At 38.9% G+C, this 27,454-nt stretch overlaps 1 protein-coding gene across 3 annotated transcripts in view; it reads left to right on the forward strand.

The window, feature by feature from the left end:
- The window catches only part of LHFPL6 (LHFPL tetraspan subfamily member 6), a 241,327-nt gene that overhangs the window by 142,240 nt on the left and 71,633 nt on the right, over window positions 1-27,454 (forward strand). The window lies entirely within an intron of this gene.

A 27,454-nucleotide genomic window follows, 5' to 3' on the forward strand; every position in this document is an offset into this window, starting at 1 on the left:
TATTGGTTATAACTCTAGCCCTTGATATAAGTAAAAATTTCTTTAGGAGCTTATCTGATTTAAAATTAGGTGTTAATTTCTTGGGTTTGACATTAAAGTACATTTCAAACATCTAGGCGCTTAGGGCATATTTAAATGCAACTATCATGAAATACAGTAAGGGATATCACAGCTCATTCAGCTCAGTCTCTAATTGACCTGGACTTCTGTTTCTATGAGCAGTAGATGCGTCAAAAGCCTTTGAAAAGCTTCTCCCTCTAAGTGTGAGGTAAGTAGCACCTTCTTTGGCTCTATTAAAACTGCAAACCAGAAATTGGGTTCCATTTTTGCATCCACGTGATTGAAGCAGTTTTAGGAGGTATGACTATGTTAGCATAAGCATTTCCCAGATTGGATCACTCCTAATGCGTCCGCTTACATGGTTTTGCCAGCTCCACTGGCCAAGTTCCCCTCAAGCTCCTTTCATTGAAAATCCAATCTTATTAGTTGTTTCCCCTGTCAGAAACAGAGTATTACTCTTCCTTTTTGTCCTGAAATAAACTCATTAAGGAATTTATTAGAGCCTTCCAGTAAATGATTTCTGTTACAAGCAGTTTAAATATTTCCAAACGACCTTGTCAGATTAACGTAAGTAAATTAGAATTCATCACCTTTCTGGATTTAGAGTTCTCTCATGAATGATGGTTTAAATAGCCAAACATTCCATTAAAAAGAATTATAGCCATGTGATTTCTATTAATAAAGCTTACCCATATCTGAATGTAGAGTAACCATCAGACATTATGGTAGCAATTTTGTACATAAAGTTGTATATTGTTTATAGAAAATGAAAGTAGAGATATGGGAGGAAATGATGAATTTCTAGTGTTTGTAATGACTGGTCTTACTTTCCATCATTAGAAAATTTATTCTGTGTGCCCAAGTCTTTAGCTAACATCGTTCCACCCTCTTCTCAGTACATACTCCATTTTGCACTCTTCCTCATTTTTCTACGTGATGAATAAATGTGCACAGTGCAGTACAGGCAAGTCTTCAGCACAGAAACTCTGGAACCCAGAATGTTATGTTATGCTGTTTAAGATCTAAATCCAGCACACAAAAGCCTATTTAAATCAGAATGCACCCTGAATAAACATTCTATCAAACCGAGTCATCTTGAAGAACATTATTTCTATGAAAAGACAGACTTCTATATTAAATGCAACCAACAAATCTGGTCTTGTTGAAACTCTGTAGCTTTGAGATCTATGCCTTCTTACCATTCCTGAGAAGAGGTGCCCACAAATCTGAAGGTGTAATCGCCTGGGCCTGCTACAATGGAGGAGATTAGGCATTTGGTAAGAAGGTAGTGCCAGGAATTACAATGAAGACAGGAAGATGTCAGGGGGTTTGGGCTGAAGGAGGAAGAACGGAAAAGCAGCCCCAGAGAATTTCCCTTCACTTCCTTTCTTCCTCCCTCCCCTTTATCCTTTCTGTTTCTCACTTTCCAGCGCTTTCAAAATTATGGGGAGCTTATGGAGGGTGGATAAGAGCAATGGTCCACCCACTGTACCAGGTGGAGGTTGCCGCTCCCTCGTCTGGCTTCCTTCTCTTTTCCTCCTCTGCCCAGCAAGAACCCACCCCTGAAGTGACTTTTAGAGATGAGAAGTGGATGGCGAGGACTGAGCTTGTGTGGAGAACATGGTCAATGTGCTGTTGAAGAGGCCTGAAGTCCAAGAGCACCAGGTTCAGGGAAGGGGCGTCCTTTGTCAGGCTTTCTGAGCTTCCGGATCTTAGCATTTGTGGGCATGGGGCTATTGCTTTCCATTGTGGACACCCTGTGTCTTTCAGGGATACTCTCCAACTCAAGAATTTGAGGTCTGATTTTGCCTATTGGGTAAAATCTAATGAATCCTATGAAAAATGGCACTTAGACTATAATCTTTTAAAGACCATGATTCCTAGGTTAGACATAACATCTTCAAAGAAAAAAAGTAGCAAAACATTAGGCATTATATAGGCATTATTATTTCAAGAGAAGGGCAAAATAAGATTATGGTTTTCTCTTATAGTTTCATGTGTTTTAGGATCCTCAGAAGGCTTGAAGTGTGCTAAATGGGAACACACTCAGAATCAGTGCACGTTAACTCTGTGCTCCTAGAAAGGGTCAGCTCAGATTTGTGGTTTGAAAGGATTTGGATCCTAATTTGTTCATTTAATAGGCTGTGGCTAATTAAGTGACTTGGTTAGAAATCAGCCCTCAGGAGCTGAAGGTCAAGGGTTGAGTTTCCCTGCGGACCAGTTTATCTTCTCTGTTTCATGGTCATTGATTACACTCCTAATCCCTTATTCGGGTGACTTACAAAGTTATGTTATTGATTATGGAGAATTGCATATAAATGAATCAAAGCAAAACAGAGCTAGTACCAGAGCAAAATGATTGTGTGTAGTTGGCAGGTCAAAATGGCCCACTAGTTATGATCGTGACGTTTACTGTTGGGCAGGACCTACATGAAAACTGTCCTTTGTCACTTTACTATAGAGTATTTGAGAGAGATGTTTCACTTCTCTGAACCTTAGTTTCTCTATCTACAAACTGAGAATGAAATCAGCCTCACAGGGACGTTAGGAAGAATATCAAGATGTTAGCTGCTATACACAGGATAGAATCTGATCCTTGTTTCCCCTGGCCTAGCTCTCCTGGGGTACGTTTTCTTCCATACCCGATGTCCTAGGGTCCCTTCCCACCCCTCCATGCTTCACTGTTCCAGCCCTGCACCCTAACCTGGTTCAGGCACCTGCTGTCCTAAGCCATAGACCAGGAGAGCTTGCCTCTGAGGGCAATTTGTTCAGTGATTTCATTTATCTAATAGCACCTTTAAACTAAATGGTTCTGCGTGGTGGGAGTTATATAGCACAAGGAGACCATGGGAGTCTCATGGAAAGTACCTAAAGGTAAATCAGCCTATTCTGTTGGAGGAAATTGCATCAAGGGACTCAAAGCTGCATCCAAATCTCCTCATTTCTTCCATGTTATCAGGGCTGTCTGGTTAGTTCTAGTCCTAAAGTCATTTTCAACTTTGTGCTCCTGAGGAACTACACTGCACGTTTCCTCATTTGTAAGTTTGTTCATCTTCTAGGAGAGGTCGGAAGTAATAGTGACCATAAAAAAGACTGCGCATACAAATTATAAATAGGATCAATAAAATATGATGGAATGATGCTTTTTAATTCTCCTTCTAAGATTATTAGCTCTTTTTTTGTGTGTGGAGAGAAGAATGCAAATGTGATGCTAATTATGAAGATCCATCTGTTATACTTAAAGTACCACAGAAAAAAGCCTAAATTTAAAGCTGTTCTGCAGTACCTTGCCATCTTTGAGGAGCCATTTTGGAGAAGCTGTTTTTCTTTCAAACAAACTTTGATGTCCTCTGAGGTAGCCGGTTTCCTTGAAGGACGCTGAGCTACCATTTGGAGAGGCCAGGTTATTCTGACTGGACCACTTTTTGTTTGTTTTATTCTGCAGCAGATATGTGGGCTGGACCAAATATGTACTTACTGGATGACTGAATAACTCTTTGGAAAGGCCTATCAAGTAAATTATAGAAAGCAAGTACTATAATTACCATCCCCTGAGTACTTCCTCAGATTATTTGTCTCTTTTAATGTCCCACCTGGCAGGGATTCCAAAGAATACTTTTTAACAAAAGTTTATTTACATCTGCTTGGCCTTGGGACTGGGCACTTTCCTGTTAATTTTGGTAAGGTCCACTTTAGTAGCTGGACGGGTAAAGAATCCAACCTCTCCCATCTTATGTTTTTAGTTGGCAAAACTGGAAAAGTTATTTTCAACAGGTCTTTAAAAAGGCCTGAGTTAAAGAATATTTCTAAGTACTGTTAAATCCCCAAATTGTCCTATAACCCATGTTCATTATGTGATGTGACATCATTAGGCCTAGAGATAGAGATTTGAAAGTACCAACGTAGGACTACCAGTGAAGACACTAGGAAAGGTCATCTATTTGAAACAGGGGATGAGGAGACAGTGACCATTCAGGAACTGAGTCATGAGGGCCAGCCATAGTTGAGGACAGGAGTCTGTGGAGTGAGACCCTGAGTTGCCCTCACAATAAAAGCCAAGGAAGGAGTTTTCAGAGGGAGATTGTTGCCCATGGTGCCAACAATGCAGGGAAGTCCAGGAGGGTGACACAGCAAAAACTCACAAAGCCAAGAAAAGAAATTAAGAATAGAATTCTAGAGCTTAAAGACACCTCTGAGATCTTCAATTCCAACCCTGTGGTGTTACACACATACTGAAAAAGTAAGGTCAAGAAGGGTAAGGCACTTGGGCAAAGCCACCCACAACCGATCAGCCTCAGATCCCAGATCAGTGCTGTCTGTGGATTCCCAGCCTGGGGTTTCTGCGGCTTAACTGCCTGCTTTGCTTGTGTGGCTGGTTGGTGCCCACACTGACCCTTCTCATTTCCAAAGTTTTGGTTAGCATGATATTTTAACGTGACCGCAAATCTTCACGGAAAATTTCTCTCCACATGGGAACATTTGTATTTTGTTGCTGTTGTTGTTGTCAAAATTTGCCTAAGAGCTTCTTACAATTGTAGAACTTCTTCATAGTCTCTTAATGCTTAGAGGTGTGTTTCCAAATAGGAGATAAGGAGAATTTGGGATAACAATGATTTAAACAGTTTAATAGTATACTTCCTGAAATTTTCAAGTTTTGTCAGTTTGTTTTAGATGACTGTTCTCTTCCCCAGCCTCGGAAGACTCTTTGATATTTGGTGAAAGAAGTCTCTTTTTTTCCCCCAGGAAACCTAAATTTGGTAAATAACAAAATTTAAGCAATGTATTAGGAAGGGGAGATGTTTGGGGCGCCTGGGTGGCTTAGTCGTTAAGCGTCTGCCTTCGGCTCAGGTCATGATCCCAGGGTCCTCGGATCGAGCCCCACATCGGGCTCCCTGCTTGGCGGGAAGCCTGCTTCTCCCTCTCCCACTCCCCTGCTTTTGTTCCCTCTCTCGCTGTGTGTCTCTCTCTGTCAAATAAATAGATAAAAATCTTTAAAAAAAAAAAAAAGGAAGGGGAGATGTTTTTCTTCCTATATCACAAACTTCAAGTCGGGGGAAAAAGGCATAAAATCAACTGCCTTGGACCTATAATTTCTATTTCAGCCACATTTTAAGTCCCTATGGCTATGGTGGGCTCGGGTTCCTTTTTTTTTTTTTTAAGCCTTTTCTAACTTCTTGATGAAATGATAGCCTAATAACCAGTGCATTTAATCAAGCAGATATCAAACACCAAAAAGGGATGTAACTGGAGATTGTAAATAAAATGAAGAAAGGGTTCAGGCATCTGCCCTCTGTTTTTGAAACAAGAGTATATAGTGTACTCCCCAAAGCTCTGATTTCATTCAACCCGAGAGACACTGTGGAGTTGGCAGAATTTGTCCACAAGCCTGCCCTCCCCCACCCCCCCCAACTTGGCCCCTTGTATTCACCTCTTCTTTGGGAGGTGGGACACATCCCTGCAGTCTGTCCAGATTGCCTTCTCAAATATCTCATCCAGCCTACAGATGATGCAGTCTCTGTCCCTTCTCTTTTAAGCCATGATGAGACTTCACCCCTTTAAGCTCTATGTATTCCCTGATTCATGTGAAAAGAGTTACTGAATGAGGTTGGACTGGAAGAGAAATTAACCACCATTACCTACTCAAATGATGTCTCAGGAAAGCAGGACTAAATGGGGAGTTAACGTCTAGGATTACACCAGTAACAATAATACTAATAGTATAATAATAGAAGCACAGCAGCTAACATTTTTCTATTGTAATAACTCTGTGATGTTCCTCACTTTTTGGATGAGGAAATGAGGTTTAGAGAGGTTATAAGAGTATGCAGGAGCACAGAACTGGATTTTATCCCCATTCTGTTGGACTCCAGCAACCTAACCATTGAGCCATCACGTGGCTAAGTGGACCCAACATGGAAGTCATTCTTCTCACCCCTTTCTACCATTGTTGGGGCCATAGCTATATTTTATAGTTTTTTTTTTTAATTTTATTTGTTTTAGAGGGAGAGAGAGAGCACAAGCTGGAGGGGCAGAGGGAGAGAATCTCAAGCAAACTCCGTGCTAAGCGGGGATATGCAATCCCAGTACCCTGAGATCATGACCTGAGCTGAAACCAAAAGTTGGACGCTAAACCGACTGCATCACCCAGGCGCTCCAGTTTTTTGCAACTATTTTTAAGTGGGCAGTGGGATGCTGAAATTCATACTGGCTCAGGAAATTATAAGATCAACACAATTTGTTTTTAAATTTTTATTTAATTCCAATTAGTTAACATGCAGTGTTATATTACTTTCAGGTGTAGAATTCAGTGATTCATCACTTCTGTACGTCACCCAGTGCTCATCACAAGTGTACTCCTTAATGCTCATCACCTATTCCCCCATCCCCCACCCACCTCCCTTCTGGTAACTGTCAGTGTGTTTCCTATAGTTAAGAGTATATTTCTTGATTTGCCTCTCTCTTTTTTCCCCTAGAGTCATTTTTTTTCCTTAAATTCCACATATGATTGAGATCATATGGCATTTGTCTTTCTCTGACTGACTTATTTCGCTTAACATAACACCCTCTAGTTCCATCCATGTCGTTGCAAATGGCAAGATTTCATTCTTTTTTTATGACTGAGTAATATCTCATTGTATGTATATATATACCACCTCTTCTTTATCCATTCATCTGTCCATAGACATTTGGACTTCCATATTGGGCTATTGTAGATAATGCTGCTCTAAACATCAGGGTGCACGTGCCCCTTCAAATCAGTATTTTTGTATCCTTTGGGTAAATACCCAGTAGTACGATTGCCGGATCATAGGATAGTTCTATTTTCAACTTTTTGAGGAACCTCCATACTGCTTTCCAGAGCGGGCTGCACCAGCTTGCATTCCCACCAGCAGTGTAGGAGGGCTTCCCTTTGTCCACATCCTTGCATGACCAGCATAATTTGACATGCAACTTGCAGTACATGATTGCAAAAAGCATAGTGTCCCTGAGCCTTGTAATACATAAGTGTAGAAAACAGTGACTTCAGGATTTGTTGAAATTCTTCAAGTGAGAGGAAAGGTTATTTTATAAGATAAAGTATCCTGGGGCCCTGAGGGTTGGGAAACCTCAATCAGGGTAGGGGCTGTGGAGAGAAAATGGAGCATATCAAGAATTGATTGCTAGACAGGAAGAAAGGAGAGGACTGAATAAAAATGAAGAGGACAATGAAGAAAGAGAAGTTGCTTTCTTAACTAAAACTATGATCTAGTACGACACAATTCCCTGATTCATTTGTTAGTTTGTTACAAGCTGTACTCGTAAAGATTTTAACAGAACATTAAAAACAAAAAGAAATAAAATTAAAATTGTACCACTTACAGCTACTGTCAACACTGAAGTACATCCTACTTCAGTCATTTTTTGGATGCCTGTTGTATTTTATTTGGGGCTCTTTCTGGCCATAAACTCCTGCAATATTCAGTGCCTACATAAAATTCTCTTACATCACTGGCTTTCAAATGATTTGGTCTTAGGACCCCTTTGTACTCTTAAAATTATTGAAGACTTCAGGTTATTCTGGTTTGAGTTACAGCTATTGATATTTACCTTGGTAGAAATTACAACTGAGAAATTATTAAAATATTTATTTATTTATTTATTTATTTATTTATGATAATATTAAACCCAATACATGCTAATGTAAATATATTTTCCCCAGAATAAACCAACCAAAGAAGAAGTTATGATTGGCATTGTTTCACATATTTATAAGTTTCTTTAACATCTGGTTTAATAGATGACAGGTAGATTCTCATGTTTGTGCCCATAGTCAGTTGCAGTATATTGATCTGATTGACTATATGAAGAAAATCTCTGCTCATGTAGATATGTAGCCATAAAAGAGAACAGTATTTAATAGCATTGTCAGGTAGTTATGGATATTCTCTTTTGAAGCTACACCAAAGTTGACAAGAGATGGTTTCTTAAAAGTTGGTTGAAATGTGGAGAATTCCATGAATTTTTCCTATTCTGTTCATTAAAATGCATCCTCTTGTCTTGCATTTTGAATGGAGTCTTTACTCGTGTGTAATTTTTGTAACATTATACATTAGTCATTTGGAAAAATTGACTTACTGAGTTACGTACATCTTCCAAATATTGATGTATTTCACTTTACTATATGTAAAAAGTTGTATTTATTAATATCACTAACAACTTCATATGAAAGGCCTTTCAGTGTTGAGAAGATGTCAGGTACACTATGACAGAAACAAATTTCTCAAAACTCTTATTTTTACCTGAAAGCTCAAATTTTATCATTGGCACAAGATGCTGCCAGCACTGAGTTCCCTTTCCTTGTCATAGAGAAAACGTCTGCCAAATCCTCAAGTCAGAACAATACTTTGTCATTTGTTTTTTCAAGTAAAAAATGAAGCTAGTTCAGCTTGAAACTCAAAATAACCAATCACACAAGTGTTTTAGCTCCAGACAACCATCATACTTGTGTGGGCATCCTCCCCATTTTGTCACACAGAATATTACAAAAACAAGTACTCAAGGGTTGATATGTAATAAAATTAATACATTTTAATTCTTCATCAAAGATATTCTTAGTGACACTGGCATTTTTCTTCCATTGTGAGGGGGTAGTGAGGAAGACTATCTGTGCACACACAGTATAGTGTACGTTGATGTGGCTGTGACCTTGACTTGGGCTCAGATGCCTGCAATTTTAGCTGTATTTTTGTACTGTCAGTGCAAATGTCAGCACAGTGAATATGGCTCATAACATTTTAGTGTTATTATAAAAGAAGATCTGACCTCATGAATCCCCTTGTCAGTGCCACACTTTGAAAACCATGGCAATACATTGAAATTTCAAAATTAATTCCATCAGTCTCCTGCTTTGGGAGCACACCAGTTATTTCTAAAACTGTAAAGAAGATTTTCTTGGGGTATGTTTCTACAAGTGGGATTGCTGCATTGAAACAAACACTTTTCAAAACTTTTGAGCCACATTATCAAATTGCCCTTTAGGAAGATATAAACAGGCATTAATAACATACTTGTGTACTTTATTTTTTTTTTTAAGATTTTATTTATTTATTTGAGAGAGAGAATGAGATAGAGAGAGAGCATGAGAGGGGAAAGGGTCAGAGGGAGAAGCAGACTTCCCGCTGAGCAGGGAGCCCGATGTGGGACTCGATCCCAGGACTCCAGGATCATGACCTGAGCCGAAGGCAGTCGCTTAACCAACTGAGCCACCCAGGCGCCCTTGTGTACTTTATTTTTATATGGCCTTTCTATAATGGTATACAGTTTCCATGCTTAGAAAAAATTTCACTGGGCACGGAAATGGTTAAAATATTTCCATCAATTTGACCACTATGTAATATACAAAGGGGAAAATGACATTGGATTCACCCATGCTGCAAATGCTTTACAGAGAAACAGTGTGTCAGAGCAGAAAGCATGGTGCCTTGTTTGTATATTTATTAGCTATGTGACTTTTAACTTCTCAGATCTTTCGTCTCTAAAATGTCAATAATAATGAATTTTCTCACAAAGGTGCTGAGAGGTCTCTTAGCTGGACCCACAGCTGTCTCTGAGAGTACAAATCAAAGATCCCATTGGTAGGGGCGGTGGCAGAAGCTGGGATGAGCAACGGGGAGCAAAAAGCCTGATGCTAGATTCGTAAGAGTCACCAGAAAAAAAAAAGAGGTCGGGAATAGGGCCAGAGAGCCAGGGAAACTGGCGGGGAGGGGGGAGGGGGGCAGAAATCGATGTGTTGAAAGCAGTAGAAGAAACAAGGTTTAGACCAAAGGAGGCCCCTGGTGGTTGCTGGATTATCTGAGGTTTCTGTGGCTGCGGGAGCTGGATTATAGGACCAGAGCGAGACAGATAGAAATTCCTGTACTTTCAGGCTGAATGAGAATTTTCTTGCCAACATGACAGCCTTTAGCAGCAATCGGCTTCAAATTTTCATAAAATCCGAGGTCACTCAGTTTTCACTTAAGTTGCCAGTTTTGTTACTATCTGTAGTGTCATTTTGGATTTTTGGTAATAATCATTTATCACTGAATATCAGATTGACACTAATTCTTTCTCTAGGGTCTTCTGTACAGATCACTGCCTTTTGAACAGATGTGCATGTCCAGATGTCTGTAATCTTGTCAGGAATTTCCACTGGCCTAATTGCTGCTTTTTGTTATTTATTAAGCACTCCTCGACAAGATGGATCACCAAAGGTCTATGCATATTACACACTCTTTACTCCGTATAAAGTATCATTAAGGACAGAATTGTGCATGCACATGTATTGTATAGTTCTGAAATTCTTAATTACAAGAAATGCCAGTTACTTCCCATGTTCATCTTTGGTAGGATTTCTTTTGTTTTATTTTTTAGTTTATTGTTAATCTTGTTAGCTAGAGTTAAATATACTTCATAGTGAAAGTTAGTTGCCATTTGGAGGGAAAAGGATTACTCACCAAGTTAGCTGTTTCTGAAACTTAATTATCATAGCATTATATTAATTTCAAGGTGAGAGAGCGTAGATGGCCGGTTCCCTAATATTACAGATGAAAAAAACTCCTATCAGTGGGAAAATGACAGTGTAAGAGTCACAAACTATTTACCATATCTGCTTATCTTGGCATGAGAAGGCAAAAATCTTAGTGACTAGATAATTTGAATGGATTTTTGCAAATGTGCTCCTTTGCCTCGTGGAAGGATACATTGAAAAGGGCTTACTTTCTCTTTGGGTCCATGTCTGTTTATTAACAAGATATATATTCTACATTTCTACATTTCAGCCATGGAAATTAGGGTAAAACAAAAATATATTCAGCCACTGTCAGTTGATTGGCAGATTGACTGATTAATTGCCTCATTTAACAACCATGTATTGATTGCTTATCATGTGCCAGGCTGTTGTCAAGGCCCTGCAGAAACAATAAGTAAAACTGATAAAAATCCCCAAAATCATGGGGTTTAAATTCTGGGAATGGGGTGTTCAAGAAGGAAAAACTAATAAAACTAGAAAGGGAAACAGGAAGTACCAGGGATAAGGCTGGGTTGCCATTGTAATGGAGCGTTGAATTTGAACAAAGACTTGATGTAGGCAAGAGAGTAAACCCAGCAGATATCCGGGAGAAGAGCCTTTTAGGCAACGGGACTAGCCAGTGTGTGCGAGGGCCCTGAGGAGGAACAGCAAGTAGAGGATGTGAGGTTGGAGGTGGGGGTAGAGTGGGAAGGGATAGATGAAGGGCAAAACCATTAGGAAGTTTGAGCAGAGAGTAATCTGCTATGTCTTGTGTTTTAATAGAATTATTTTTTCTTCTGAGTTAAAATTAGACTGTAGAGGGCAAGGACAGACACAAAGAAACAAGTTAGGAGGCATTGCATTTATTTCAAGTGAGAGAGAAGGATGGTTCTGGCCAGAGTGATAGCTTGGAAAGGGTGAGGAATGGCTAAAGATTCTGAAAATAGAGCCAGCAGGTTTGCTGACAAATTCAATGCTGGAATATGGGGGGAAAAAAAAAAAGCCACCAAAATTTTCTCCAGGGCTTTTGGCTCATGTAATAAGTAACTGGAAGGTTGGAGTTTCCATCAACTTAGATGGGGAAGACTATGCGTGGGATAGTTTTGGAGTTAAGTGAGGTGAATGGTTTAGGCCAAGTATTTAGTTTTAGATATTAAGTTTGAGATTTCCATTAGACCTCAAAGTGATAAGAAAAAAATGCAAAGTTGAGAAGAAAGATGGCTACTTCAGTCTTGGGGTTCAGAAGAAAGATATGTGCTGGAAATATAAGTTTATAGATGTCAGCATTTGGATGATGTCACATGTCAACTTTCCTAAGAAGCCAACACTGAGAAGCAGATTTGCACCAGAAGTTTATTGACAAGTACTCCTGGGATCAGTAACTGTGAGAAGTCAAGGAAGCAAGATTGTGCGGAGGGAAAAGTTAGGTGGTAATAAGATCACAAAGAAGTGCTTCCACTGGGGCACCTGAGTGGGTCAGTTGGTTAAGCGTCTGCCTTCGGCTCAGGTCACTTTCCCAGGGTCCTGGGATTGAGCCCTAAGTCGAGCCCCACATAGGGCTCCCTGCTCAGGGGGGAGCCTGCTTCTCCCTCTGCCCGTCCCCCTGCTTGTGTACATGCATTCACTCTCTCTCGCTCTTTCTCTCTCAAGAAAAAAAAAAAAAAACCTGCTTCCCCTAATCTTAAGGAAAGCTCCAGAGTTGACATAATTTATTTCTCCTACATTAACCAGTCACTAGATGCCCAAGAGTGTGAATCTGAGTGAATCAGCTCTCTTTGATAAGGCAATCCCTTGGTGGAGGTAGGGAATAAGCTTTGAGGTGTCAATCATCAATACCCCTAGCAGGCGAGGAAATGAGTGCTGCAGTCGTAAAGAGCAGGGGCGCTGGTACCAACACCCACTGCAGATAGTATTTAACTTGATGAGAAGGATGAGATCACTAAAGAAATGAACGCAGCTAGGGAAGATGTCCAAGGACCGAGCCCTGGGTATTCTGAAGTTAAGAAGTTGCGGTGATAACGTAGAAAGGGCAAAGGACTCTGAGAAGGGGAAGTCAGGGTTTTCCAGTGAGTGCAAGGAGGTCCTACAAGCATACTGTAAAGAAGCATACTGCAAGGAGACAGTGATCTCCTATGTCAAATGCTACAGAGAGATCAAGTATAGAGAACTGACAATTGACCTTGAGATTTAGCAAGACAGAGGAAGTTGTTAACCTTGACAAAGAGTTGTTTCAGTGGAGTGGTAGGAATGAGAGCCAGACTGAAGCAGGTTCAAAAGAGAATGGAAGAAGAGGATTTGGAGACATCGAGTCTATACCATTCTTTTGAGGAGTTTAATTGTAAACAGAAACAGAAAATTCAACATCAGTAATCACATTGAGGGGTGCCTGGGTGGCTCAGTCAGTTAAGCATGTGACTCTGGATTTTGGCTCAGGTCGTGATCTCAGGGGAGTGAGATCGAGCCCCACATTAAGCTCTGCTCTAGGCATGGAGCCTGCTTGGGATTCTCTCTTTCCCTCTCCCTTTGCCCCTCCCCGTCACCCCTCACTCCCACATGTGTGTGTGTGCTCTCTCTCTCTCTCTCAAAAAAAAAAAAAAAATCACATTGAATATAAATAGTTTAAGCTCTCTAAGTACAAGGCAAAGATTGCCAGATTGGATAAAAATAAGACCCAGCTATATGGTGCCTACAAGAAATGCACTTTAAATATAAAGACACAAACAGGTTAAAAAGATATGCCATGTTAACACTAATCAAAAAAAGCTGGAGGGGCTATATTAATATCATATAAGTAGATTTCAGAGCAAAGAATGTTGTTAGGGAACAAGAAGATCATTTTCTAATGATAGAGGGGTCTGTTCATCAGGATGACCTAACAACAGTCTCACATATTTATGCACCTAATAATAGAACTTCAAAACACGTGAGGCAAAAAATGATAGAACTGTAAGCAGAAATAGAGAAGTCAATAATTACAGGTGAGAGATTTCAATACCTTTCTCTCAATAATTGATGGAACGAGTAGAAAGAAAACCAATAAGGATATGGAAGACTTAAACTGTCAGTCAACTGGACCTAATTGAAATTTTTATTTATTTTTTTAAAATATTTTATTTATTTATTTGAGAGAGAGAATGAGATAGAGAGAGCATGAGGTGGGGAGGGTCCGCGGGAGAAGCAGACTCCCTGCTGAGCAGGAAGCCTGATGCGGGACTCGATCCCGGGACTCCAGAATCATGACCTGAGCCGAAGGCAGTCACTTAACCAACTGAGCCACCCCGGCACCCCCTAACTGACATTTTTAGAATACTCTACCCAGCAACTACACAAAGAATACATTTTTTTTAATGCAAATGGAACATTTACCAATATATACCATATTCTAGACTATAAAACAAGTTTTGATAAATTTAAACAGATTCAAGTTTTATAATATATGTCGTTTTAACACAATGGAATTAACTTAGAAATAAATAACATAAAGGTATCTGAAAGTTAGCAGTTGTTCAGAATACAAAAAGACATTTCTTAATAACCACGAGTCAAGAAGAAATAAAAAGGGAGATTAGAAAGTATTTTGAACTGAATGAAAATAAGGACAAATATATCAAAATTTGTGGGGTGCTGGTAGTGCAGTTATGTAGTGGGAAGTTTACCCTAATAGTATATTACTCTGTTAAAACAGAAAAGCCCCAAATCAGTGACTTCCATTTCCACTTCAAAAACCTTAAAAAGGGATTAAATTAAATCCAAAGTGAAGAATGGGAATAATAAATACCAGAGGGGAAATCAATGAATACAAAACAGACAAAACAATAGAGAAAATTGCTGAAATCAAAAGCTTCTTCTTTGAGAATGTAGATAAAATTAATAAAACTCTAGCCAGACTGATCAAGAAAAAAAAGAGAGAAGACGCTAATTACAAATATCAGGAATGAGAGACATGTTATCACTAAAGATTTTTATCTGTATTAAAAGAATAAAAAGCAAATATTATGAATTATTTCATACCAACAAATTTGACAAATGAAATGGAAAATTCCTTGAAAAACACAAACAACCAAAGGAGAAATAGAAAAGATGAATAGCCCTGTATCTATTTTTTAAAATAAATTTGTTGTTAAATACCTTCCCTGTAAGGAAACTCTAGGCCCAGTTGGTATCACTGATGCATTCTACCAAACATTTAGAAAAAATAATGTTAATTTTATAAATTTCTTCCAGAAAATTGGATAGAATAGAATACTTCTCAACTCATTCTATAAGGCCAGCATTATCTGTAGGTCCTGACAAAGACATCACAGGAAGAGAATACAGTTCACTATCACTCATCCACATAAGTGCCAAAGGTCTTTAAAAATTTCAGCAAGCTATATCTAATAATATGTAAAAAGTATAATATATCAGGACCAAGTGGGATTTATCCTAGTAGTGCTGGGCTGGTTTTAACACTCAAAATCAACCAGTGTAAATTACTGTACTTTTAAAATTTTTTAAATTAAAGCATATGATCATTTCAATAGAGGCAATAAAAACTTTTGACAAATCCAATATCCATACCTGATAAACACTCTCAGCCAACTAGGAATAGAATGGAACTTCCATTGCCTAATAAAGATTATCTACAGAAAACCTGTGGTTAACATCATTCTTAATAGTGAAAGACTGAATGCTTTCCCTGAAGATCAAAGACAAGGCATAGATGTTTGCTTCCTCCCTTTCATTCAACGTTGAACTGGAGGTTCTAGCCAGTGCACTAAAGTAAGAAAAAGAAATATGAAGCCTCCAGATTCGAAAGGAAGAAAGAAAACTGTTTTTATCCTTAGATATCATGTATATCCATGTAGATATATGTATATGAGATACACGATCAGAGGGAATCCCCCCAAAAAACTTCTTGAACTAAAAAATTAAGTTAGCAAAGTTGCAGGATACAAGATCACTATACAAAATGCAATTTTATTTTTATATATAAACACATACATGGACAACTGATTTTTGACAAAGGTGCAAAAGCGATTCAGTGGAGAATACAGTTTTTTCAATAAATTAGGCTGGAACAATTGAATATTCATATGTAATACAATGAACTTCAAACCTTACATCACACCACATACAAAAAATTAACTCAAAATGAGCCAAGACCTAAATATAAAACCTAATACTGTAAAAATTATGAGCAAAGAGAAGAGAAAATCTTTTTTTTTAAATGTTTTATTTATTTATTCATGAGAGTCAGAGAGAGAGAGAGAGGCAGAGGCAGAGGGAGAAGCAGGCTCCCCGCCTAGCAGGGAGCCCGATGCAGGACTTGATCCCAGGACCCTGGGATCATGACCTGAGCCGAAGGCAGACGCTTAACCATCTGAGCCACCCAGGCGCCCCAGGAGAAAATCTTTATGATCTTTAGCTAGTCAAAAGTTTCTTAGGTATGACACCAAATACATGATGAATAAAAGGAAAACATTGACAAATTAGATTTAAGAAAAATAAAAATTTTTCTCATTAAAAGACTGTTAAGGAAAAAATATGATATTTATATATGGAATATTATTCCGTCATAGAAAGGAAGGAAGTTTTGATGCATGGTACATGGGTCGGCCTTGAAAATATTGTGCTAGATGAAAAAAACTGGAAAAAAAAGACAAATACTGTATCATTCTACTCACCTGAAATGTGTAGAATAGGGAAATTATAGAGTCACAAATTAAATTAGAGGATACCACGGGCTGAGGGAAATGGGGGTTGGGGAATTACTGCTTATAGTTACAGTTTCTGTTTGAGGTGATAAAAAAGTTTTGGAAATAGTGGTAATGATTGCATAGAATCTAATCAATGTCACTGAATTGTACTCTTTAAAAATGGTTAAAATAGCTAATTTTATGTTATATATAGTTTACCACAGTAAACATAAAAATAAGAAAAGACTGTTAGGAAAATAAAAAGACAAACCTAGACAGGGAGAAAATATTTGTATATCATATACTGATAAAGGACTTGTGTCTAATATATAAAAAAACTACCAAAACTCAATAATAAGAAAGCGGGGGTGGCTGGGTGGCTCAGTTGGTTGAGCATCTGCCTTTGGTTCAGGTCATGATCCTGGAATCCTGAGATCAAGCCCCCGTGTCTGTGTCGGGCTTCCTGCTCAGCGGGTAGCCTGCTTCTCCTTCTCCCTCTGCACCCCCTCGCCCTCCCCCCGCTCATGTTCTCTCTCTCTTTCTATTTCAAATAAATAAATAAAATCTTTAAAAAATTAAGAAAGCAAAAAATAGATAAACAATCCGTTAATAAAAATGGAGGAAAGATTTGAACAGACACTTCGCCAAAGACAATATATGGACAGAAAATAAGCAGATGATACGATGCTCCACATCATTAGGCATTAGGGGAATGCAAGTCAAAACCACAATGAGATGCTACCATGCAGCTACCGGAATGGCTAAAGTTAGAACGATGGACCCTAAAACATGTGGGTGTGGACGTGGATGCACTGGAACTCTCATACGCTGCTGGTAGAAAAGTATAATGGTAAAGTCACTCTGAAAAAATAGTTTGGCAGTTACTTAAAAAGTTAGCCATATACCCATCATATATGATCCAGTCATTCTATTCTTAGAGATATTTTCCCAAAGAAAAGTAAGTATCTGTTCATACACAGACTTGTATGCAAATATTTATAACACCTTTGTTTGTCACCATAAAAAATGGAACCGACACCAATGTTATCAACAGGTAAACGGATAAGCAATCGTGATATAGTCATACAATGGGTTATTACTCTATGATGAAAAGGAATGAACTGCTGACATATGCTAAAACATGGATGAATCTCGAAACAATTCTGCTGACAGAGAGAAGCCAAAGAGTGCATACTCTATGATTCCATTTATATAAAACTCTAGAGACCACAGACTGCCCTGTAGTGACTGAAAGCCCATCAGGTGTTGCCTGTGGGAGGAGAGGTGCACGGGGAAATTTTGGGGAGTGATGGATATGCCTGTTACCTTGATTGTAGCCATGGTTTCATGAGTATGCCCAGGCCTAAGTTTACTAGATTGTACATTTTAAATATGTGGAGTTTATTCCAAGTCACTTATACCTAGTAGATCCATCTAGAACAACTTAAGGGTACAAAATAAAACTTCAGTAGTCAAAAAAAAAATGCTAAGATACTTCCCCTTATTAATTTTAAGAGTTCTGGGAAATATTCTAAGAATGTCTGGTGCCCTCTCTTCAAATTTCATGCTAATTTATTACAGATAGAATTGAGAAATGATAGCCACATAGACTCCAGATCTCGGAAATTATACCAGGACATGGTCATCATTTCGAAAAATTACAGTAACATTTTTTTAACTTAGTAAAAATCTCCATAATTTTAAATTCGATGCTATCTGGCTACTTATTTATGGGAACGTAAACTGGCACATAAGCAAGTGATCTGTTTTTCTGTAGTTCTGCTTTGCTCTTTCCTTTACTCATGTGCCCTTGGACTTCGCATTTGCATAGTATGGATGTTCCCTTCACAGACCACATGATTGTTAGCAGTGTGATGAGGCTGAGCTCGTGATGCAATGTTGACAGCCTGTTCATAACTGCGTGGTGCTTCTCACATTCACAACTTCCATTTATTTAAAATTTCTTAAAACTTTACTCCCCTCAATTGTGGGGTTGAGATGAAAATCTGGTGGGTTTTTTTTTTTTTTGAATTTTCATTGAATTTCCAAATCTAAGATCAAACTATTTAAAAAAAACTTCTCGTTTTATTATCAAATTTCACATAATTTTGTTTATATTTTCATTTTGATGCATAAGCCACTTGAGGAAAATCCATGATTTTAGGTAACTATTTTACACGGAGCTCTTTAAAAAAAAAATCGTTGTTTACAGAAACTCTGTACAAAGGAGAGTTCACTTACTTCCCTTCTACGGCCTTTATTGTAGGTCAGACCACTCTCATCCCTGGATTACTCCTATAATCCCCAACTAGTTTTATTAGGCTTCGTTTCTACTTCTAATCTAATTTTAGCCAGAATGAGCGTTCTAAAATGTGCTCCTGCCCCAGTATGCTTGGAATCCTGCAACTGCCATTGCTTTTGGAAAAAGAATGCGGACAGCACACCATGACTCACATCAAGGTCCCGCGTGCCCTGCTGGCCCCGCTCTATCTCGTCTGTCCCTCTGTTCCCTGTCTCTTACTTGACTCATTCTCTGTTGAAAGTCTTTCAGGTCTTTTTCACAGATACTCTGTCCTGCATCTGGGATCACTCCTTCCCACCTCCAGTGCCTACTTATCTCTTGTGTCTCCAGCTCATACATTACTTTTCCCCAGAAGCCCTCCTTTTCCCAAGCTGGCTTTGCGCTTCTCCTTTGGGCATCTTGAAGCACCCTGCGTTCTTCCTATCAGAAGCTTTCTTAGAGTGCTTGAATACTCTGGTAGTTGCTTCTCGCGCTATACCATGATCTGTGTGAAATTGGGGACTCTGTCTTGATCACCATTTTATCCTCTGGGCCTGCCTAGCATAATGTCTGGTATATGATAGGGGCCAAATGACCAGTGAATTATCTTGGGAGGTGGGGGAGGGCACCCATAATAAACTAAATGGACTTGTGATCATTTTGGAGCAGAAAGTGAGGACTTCTGTTTTCTATTCAGAATTAAAGGTATCCAAGCCAACAAAAGGAAGGCTACACATAAATAAAAGCCAGCCTAATTAGCCTGATGGGTTTCTTTCTTGAGATAAATAATCATTATTCTGCTTGTGCCTTTTAAAATTAAGCCAACCTAATGCCACTTATACGAGGTAGCTAGAATAGTCAAATTCACAGAGATAAAAAGCAGAATAATGGTTACCAGGGACGGGGAGGAGGGGGGGAATGGGGAGCTGTGGTTTAATGGGGACAGACTCAGTTTGAGATGAAGACAAAGTTCTGGAGATGATGTGATGATGGCTGCACAACAATGTAAATGTACTTAATGCCACTGAACTGTACACTTAATGGTACATTCAGTCTTAACGTTATGGTCAATTCATTTTCAAGTTTGAGAGAGGAGACAAGAAGGAAAATGGAAAACACAGAGAGACGGTCATTGAGAAATGCGAGGCAAAGGAGTTCCAAGGTAAACAGCTCAGGTCACTGAGTTTCTTTAGACAGTGTGTTCAGAGAGCCGCAGCATTTGAATTGATTATCTCAAATTACTATTTTCCTCTCACATTTTAATGTGCTCTTAACACCTAGAGAACTCATCCATATTAATTAGGAAACCACATGTCTTCCCACAGCAATGATGCACAAGCAGATGGATGAGTTGTCGGATGAGGAGAGGACGGAAATTTTGGCCCTGATGCTCTGATAATGAATTAGACACTGAGAGTTTCCGTCTTGTCCACAAGACTACAGAGGATTCTGTGGTTACCACCAGAACATGGGATAAATTAAAGGAAATAAGATAAACAAAGGTTTTTTGCTGATATAATGCTCAGCTATAGAAATTGGCATTTGTGAAATCCCATGCAGGCTGCACTTTGTGACCTACAGCCCATATAACTTTGAAGATTTCATTGCATTGTGTGTTTGAAAAGTATATGCTTCAAATATTCCTGAAGCAAGACTTAACTAAAGTCATTTGGCATACTGAAGTGGTGTTGATATTCCAACCCAGTAAACTTCTGTATCATATTTGATATAATCTAAGTACTGCAAAAGACCTGTTGAAAATTACACACGATGGAGCATCCTTTCATTGATTCTTGGATCCAGTAAAAGACAACACAAATGAAGCTCCTGACCCAAAATAAATTGCTGAGGGAAAGGAGCTGAATTGAAAGCTTTCCAGATAAAAGAGCATATTTTTATATGCAACCTGTGGCTGTCACCCACTGTATTTTCTTCTTGTACACAAGCATCATTTTTTTTTTTTTTTTAGAATTGATGCCTAACATTAAGCACACAATGTTGCCTGCTGTCATTTATATAAAAAATAATGGTAGAAGGGACACCTGGGTGGCTCATTCAGTTAAGCGTCTGCCTTTGGCTCAGGTCATGATCCCAGCATCCTGAGATCTAGCCCCGTATCAGGCTCCCTGCTCAGTGGGGAGTCTGCCTGTCCCTCTGCCCCACCCCCCTTGCCCCATCCCCTGCTTGTATGGTCTCTCTCGCTTTCTCTCCTCAAATAAATAAAATCTTAAAAAAATAATAATAATAATGGTAGGAACAGAACTTCTTTCATAACTTGCCATTTCTTGGTACTTGGTCCCAGATTATTGACCGTGATTATCTCTGACAAAATCTGCCAAAAGGGACATAAGACAAGGTCATCTCTTGAAGATTCATAACAAACAAACAAACCCAAACCAATTTTTATGTTTACTCCATCTTTTAAATTATTATACCAGTCTACCTGATTGTCCTTTCTGAGAGGTCAGATTCCTCAAATTGGCTTTGTATGTATGTATTTCACCAGGTAAGGGAACAGAACTCGAATATGTGATAGAAAAGGTTTTGTTTGTACAGCCAGCCTTCAAATTACAGCGTTCTGAAATCACTTTTCAACTTTCCTCCATCCTCCCTCCAAGGTCCTTTTATTGGACTGCTTTGGGTTAAGTAGAAACAGATGACAGTTGTGAGTTTCCAAAATGGCCCCATTAATTTCTCCATTGTTTACCAGCAGGAATGAAGTTGGGACCTTGAAATTGTCAGTCCATTAGTATGGGATCTTGCCAAGTGAAACTTCATTTGGAAATGATGATAATATTGATATGAAACATCTGATTTCATACCTTGTGAGACAAAAAGTGGAACGGTGGACTATCATTCACCCAATGAAATCATCTAAATGACACTGAGAATAGTTTTTAAATTCTTTCAATATGTAGGATCAGTCATAAAGCTGGAATCTATTTCATCACAGTATATGAGTGATTGGTATGTTATGAACCTAAGGCTTAAATGTTTGCAAATTCAACATTTAGTAACATTTGTAAGAAAAATTTTGAATTATTAATTATATTTGGCAAAATACTTTTTTTTAAAGATTTTATTTATTTATTTGACAGGGAGAGAGCAGGAGCAGGGGGAGCAGCAGACAGAGGGAGAGGGAGAAGCAGGCTCCCCGTTGAGCCGGGAGCCCGATGTGATGGATGTGATGCGGGGCTTGATCCCAGGACGCTGGGATCATGACCCAAGCCGGAGGCAGACACTGTAACCTACTGAGCCACCCAGGCGCCCCTGGCAAAATACTTTTTAACACAAACAATTTTATCATTAGGAATTTTAAACCAATAAGCAAATATGAAGTCCAAGCATCGCTTTCTTGAAGTGTGTTTTGAAGTTTTACTTTAAATCTTTTGGCTTTTCTCCGTGATCGACAGCCTGTCTGTTGGGGATCTTATAGGAAAGTAAATGGGCACCCACATTTGTGATACGGTTTTTTGTGTGTGATCTGATAGACATTTTTAGAAAACAGAAATGATAAAACACAACTCCTTCGCAATTCTGTTACCAAATTGTTTCCTAGTTTTGAGAAAAGAATAAGGGAGACTCTGAATTTAAAGATGAGATACTAGTGTTTGTCCAAACTGTACTGTAGGAAAGGAGGAGAGTTCTCTGCAGGACAAATAACGTCAAGACTACTGATACAACTGAGAAAGTGCTGGGCAGATACAGAGTAGAATTCAGGGCAGTTTTTACCTTGCTTCCCACTGTTTACAGCAGTATACCGGGAACATTCTCTTTCCCTGACTCTCACCATGTTTGGCTCCTGCAAGTGTCTCTTCCAGTGAAAGTGGTAACACCATTCTGCCAAGCCTTTCAAATAGCCTTTTGAAAGTTTTCTAACTTTTGACAAACCCCACCTTCCTCTTGTTGCTGAAAGTCCAAAGGCGTTCTCTCCCCTACCCAATGTCACAAAGCTCATCTCCCTTGGTATTCACAAGCTAATTCTTGGTGGGCATCTTGGGTTATACTATGTATAAAATAAAGAAAACTGATATGGTGGGTCCCAGCTTCCGGTTGTGAGCTCTCTCCTCTTTTCTTCCTTTAGCACAATTGTTTCAAATTGCAAAGTCTTATTTTCCTCCCATAATGCTAGCAACATTAATTGCTACTTAATAGAAGGGAGACACAAAGGTTGCTTCTTCCTAAAGAGGTTCAAGTTGAAGTATAGATTACATTTTGATAGGCAAAGACATACTCTGTATGTTGAGAATTTTATGATAACCCAGACCCATAGTCTTTAGACACTCCAAAGCCTTTGGGAAATAAGTCTTATTTCTGAAGGTGCGGTTTGCTTCAATTAGGAAGAGAGCTGTGGGAGAACAGTGGGTACAGACTCCAGAGAGCTTAATTTGGAGAAGGCTTGCCTGATAATATAAAGGCTGGGGCAGCTGAGCAGGTGCACAGACAGCTGGCGATCCAGATCTTCTAGGAACACACCAGCTATTGTGCTGAGTATTTTCCATAAAATCTCTTTGTGCCTTTGGTCACTTTATTGAAAATCATCACTCCCTTCATTTTTAACTTATATAAAAGAAATAACATGTCTTAGTAACAGTAATAAAAAGTACTTGGATATTTTTAAGTATCTCTAGAAACATTTTAATTCTAACCTATATTGGTAAAGCTCAACTTGGGAAAATACCCTCAAGAAAAAAAAAAGAAAAATGGTTTCTGAACTCTTTGTAGGCAGGGGAACATGCGTGACGTTATTTTAAATTTGAGACTGGTATGTACAAAGCTCATAGTGATTAAAAATTTTAGTAAAAATTAGGATTCAGAAGGAATTATGAACTTAAACCACTTTGCCCAATTAGGAATGTAGCAGCTTTGGTGGAAGTTAAAACATTTAAATTGATTTCAGAAGACTCTTATTTTACACACAGTGAATGAGGAATTTATTAGTTGTAAAGCTTTCAGATGAAATAAAATAGCATCTATTTTTATTATTTTAAAATAATTCTTATTTTAATTCTTTAAGTAGGAATTATAATACTTTATCTCACATTTTCTTTCCAGAGGAGAGGATGGGAATACCAAATATGTGTTGAAACCATTTCTCCAAACCAGCCTGAAAATGTTCCTCTCTTTCTTTGTTCACTGATATAAAAGACGTTGACCTTAGACCACTGTGGTCCCACCAATGACATCAGTTTCAGTTTACTGTTGAGAGGATATGGGATTGTACTTGTACTTTACAAGAAGCAAGAAATCCCAGCGTAGAGAAACATCCGGTTATTATGTATCATTTATTTCACATTTAAGAGTGTGTGTTTGTCTTTTGCAAGCAAGACTGAGGTCAGTCCAAAGGGAGTGCAAAGTGTTCTTGATTTGTGGGACCCGCTTCTTTAATGAACTACCATTTAAAAGATAGACTGATTCACTGTTGACAAATTGAAAAACTTAATTCACCCCCTATTTCTTTAAAAAGGGGGAATGTGTCATATTGTTGAAACATTTCAGAAAAAGTGAATCTGTTGAATCTTTGTTCTCATCAATGGGCAGCATCTTCCACCTTTACTCTCCAGGCAGCTGGGAATGAATGTTGACTGTTGATATGCTGTAAAGTCCTCAGGGCTGGTTTGCCACAGTGAATATTCTATGTTAATGCCAGAGATTATGAGAGCATAAAATAGGAAAGGCAAAGCTGTTTAATTTCCCAAAGATAAGACAATATGGCCGTTTCTGGGAACAAATCAAATATTTTATTTCTATAATTGAAGAAAATGCATAGCTGCTGTTTGGAGCTTTAAGGAATTCTGCCTTAATGATGAGGGTCACACAGACGTCTGTCATTTAAAGTGTATGATAATCATCAAGGGCACACACGTTCAAACTAATATTAGCTTCTCCAGTTTTTTAATATGTGGCCACATGTGTTATAAGGAGATTCCTGGATAAAATGTAAAATATGCATAAATCTATTAAAAATAAGGGAGCAATACAAAAATAAGACACGGCCAGTTCTTTTTTCTCTGATATTAGTTCTACCGCATCCTAAATAAACGAAAGCTTTACTCTTTTCTTTAAATTTTTATTTTAGGAATCAGAGTATATTTTGAGCCAATCACTTATTTAGTTTTGAATCGATTATACTCCATGTGGATAAATGAGAACACCTAAATTAATTTGTTCTTTAAGTTCACTGAATATTTATATGTCCCTGCAGCATTTTTTCCCCGAATCTCATAAAAAAAGAATCGGCAGTTAATTCAGCCTTTGCCCCTACATTATTCATAAGGAAAACAAATAATTATAGACAAAACCAGTCATAGTCAAAAATGGCTTGTTTATTCTGTTCATTTGTTCCTTCAGTCATTCATTCATATGCTTATCTTGCCCTGACAGAGCAAAAGCAAGAGGTGAGGTGGGAGGAGTAGTTGTGGGTTTTGTTTTGTTTTGCTTTAATTTGAGCTTATTTTAGAAGATGCTGTGTAATGCCGTTGGCCTTCTTTTGGAGCAGATCTGCCTGTGCACTGGGGACTGGGACCCAAGAATAAATCCTCTTTCTCTCCCTTCATAAGGCTCTAAATCTTCCAACAATACTGACTGAATGACTCCAAATCCCATGCCTTTTTCCTCCTTTCTTTCGTTTTCTAAACATGTTTGTGTTATGAATCATACTCAGACACAGGGCCCATTGGAGGGCTGGGCCCGGTTTCCTTGTCACCACCTCACTGAATTGGAATGCAGCCCACATCCTGGCCCCTGCCCCTGGCCCAGGAGCTCCTCTGGGGCTGGGCGAGAGTTCATTGATGTGCTGAATATCACAAAGACTTAATTCTGCACTGAAAGGTTAAAAAGAAAGGGGGGGGGGAAGGGAAAGGAGAGAGGAATAAAGATGAACTCTGTGGAGAATGGTGGATTCAGCTAATGGATTTTTGCAGCAGCGCTCACAGGGAAGAATTTTGCAGAGGGAAACTTTATCATTGATATGACTCCTTCCCTTCTCTCTGCCCTTTTTAGGGGGAGGAAAGTTAAAGGAGCTGCTGGTGAAAAGATAAGTGGGAACAGAAAGATACACTTAAAAAAAAAAAAAAAACAGAAAAAAACTTTGACTTTAGCTTCCAATACAGGCTTTGAGGAATGTAAGCCTCTGGTGGATTTGCTGGCGCAGCCCTAAGCATTAATGCAGCTGCTATGACCTAATTTAGCCTTGTTAGTACGGGTTTCCCAAGTCCAAGGATTCGGGGCTACCCACAGCTGCTTCTGCACCGTGGCTGCCAACAGCACCTTTGGGAGAAAGGCTGGGTAGTTAGTCTTTATGGTAAAATCCAGTCTCCTCTTTCTGGAGGGATATGAATAAATCACGGTGGTTTCAAGGCAGAGATAAGACACTGATAAGAAGTGCAATAAAGGGGGTGCCTGGGTGGCTCAGTCATTAAGTGTCTGCCTTCCGGGTCATGTTCCCAGGGTCCTGTTCCCAGGGTCCTGGGATCTAGCCCCACATCAGGCTCCCTGCTCCACGGAGGGTCTGCTTCTCCCTCTCCCTCAGCCTGCTGCTCCCCTTGCTTGTGCTCTCTATCAAATAAATAAAATAAAATCCTTTAAAAAAAAAAATGAAATGGAGGTATCTAAGTTCCTCTTGCCCCAGACATTGTTCTATTTGAGGTGAAGTGAGAAAATGAAAATGATTTACTATATCATCAAACTTTTACCTAATTAAAAGTTCGTTATTGGGGCGCCTGGGTGGCTCAGTCGTTAGGCATCTGCCTTCAGCTCAGGTCATGATCCCAGGGTCCTGGGATCGAGCCCGGCATCCGGCTTCCTGCTCTGCAGGAAGCCTGCTTCTCCCTCTCCCACTCCCCTTCTTGTGTTCCCTCTCTTGCTCTCTCTCTCTCTCTCTCTGTCAAATAAAATAAATTAAAAAAAAATAAAAGTAATTAAGAAAAAAAAGAAGTGCAATAAAGACAACTCAACCTCTTCCACCTATGTTTCTTTCCGGAGTTCAGAGTGTCCGCTTACCTTTGGGCTCTTAAAATTTGCGATAACTTGAATGTATAGGCAGGAGAGAAGAAACCTGCAAATGACATTTTAAAACAAAAATGTATTCATGTTTGCAAAAACAACCCTATGTGATTGTACAAAATGAATTCATCCTTTAGATGCCTGTGACAAATGTTTATAGGCCTCTTGGAGGCGACAAGATTAAAAATAGATGCTGGGACCAGCAGAACTGAGGTTTTAACAACTTGAGGAGGAAAATTTGATTTGCATGCCATTTACAAATAATTTCTACCACCTCTGACACCAGAGTTATAAAAGTTTAAAAAACGGCACAGTGACTTTACGATTTGCCTATGTTTGATTTATGGTCACACAAACTGCCAAAGAGAGGAAGCTGGAGAGAAAGCTGGGCATCTTCTCTTTCTCACAACTAAATAATGCATCGGTGCATTAAGCAGATGAATCCGATTTTACTGTTCTCCAGCTTCGAACTTTGGACTCTAGTGCCCAAATAACAAGAGATTGTATGGAAAAAGGAGCCCAAAGTGGGCGAGGAGAGAAAACCTTTTATTCTCTATCTTTTTATCCTTTGAACTGCAACAATCATTTGTATCATTGAGTAACACCACAGGTGAACAGAACCATGATCTCCTGCTTTCAGCTGAGAAAATGTAGCGGCAATGAACTGGCCAACGAATGCACCTAATATAATAGAGTTTAATACCCTCCTCTCTCCTCTTTTTAATTTTAACATATTAAGGTTAATTCATTCATTCAACAAATAAGAACTGAGCATCTCTAATGTGCCAGCCATTGTTCTAGACCCTTGGGATATACTAATGAACAAATGAGGTAAAGACACCAGCCCTCTTGAGGTTTTATTCTAGGACAGAATCTTGGTCTCAGAACCTGATTTGAATGGTTCAG

Source organism: Callorhinus ursinus, unplaced genomic scaffold (assembly GCF_003265705.2).
Source record: "Callorhinus ursinus isolate GAN/ISIS: 27379988/994484 unplaced genomic scaffold, GSC_fseal_2.0 scaffold7, whole genome shotgun sequence".
In the NCBI taxonomy this organism is placed as follows: Eukaryota; Metazoa; Chordata; class Mammalia; order Carnivora; family Otariidae; genus Callorhinus; species Callorhinus ursinus.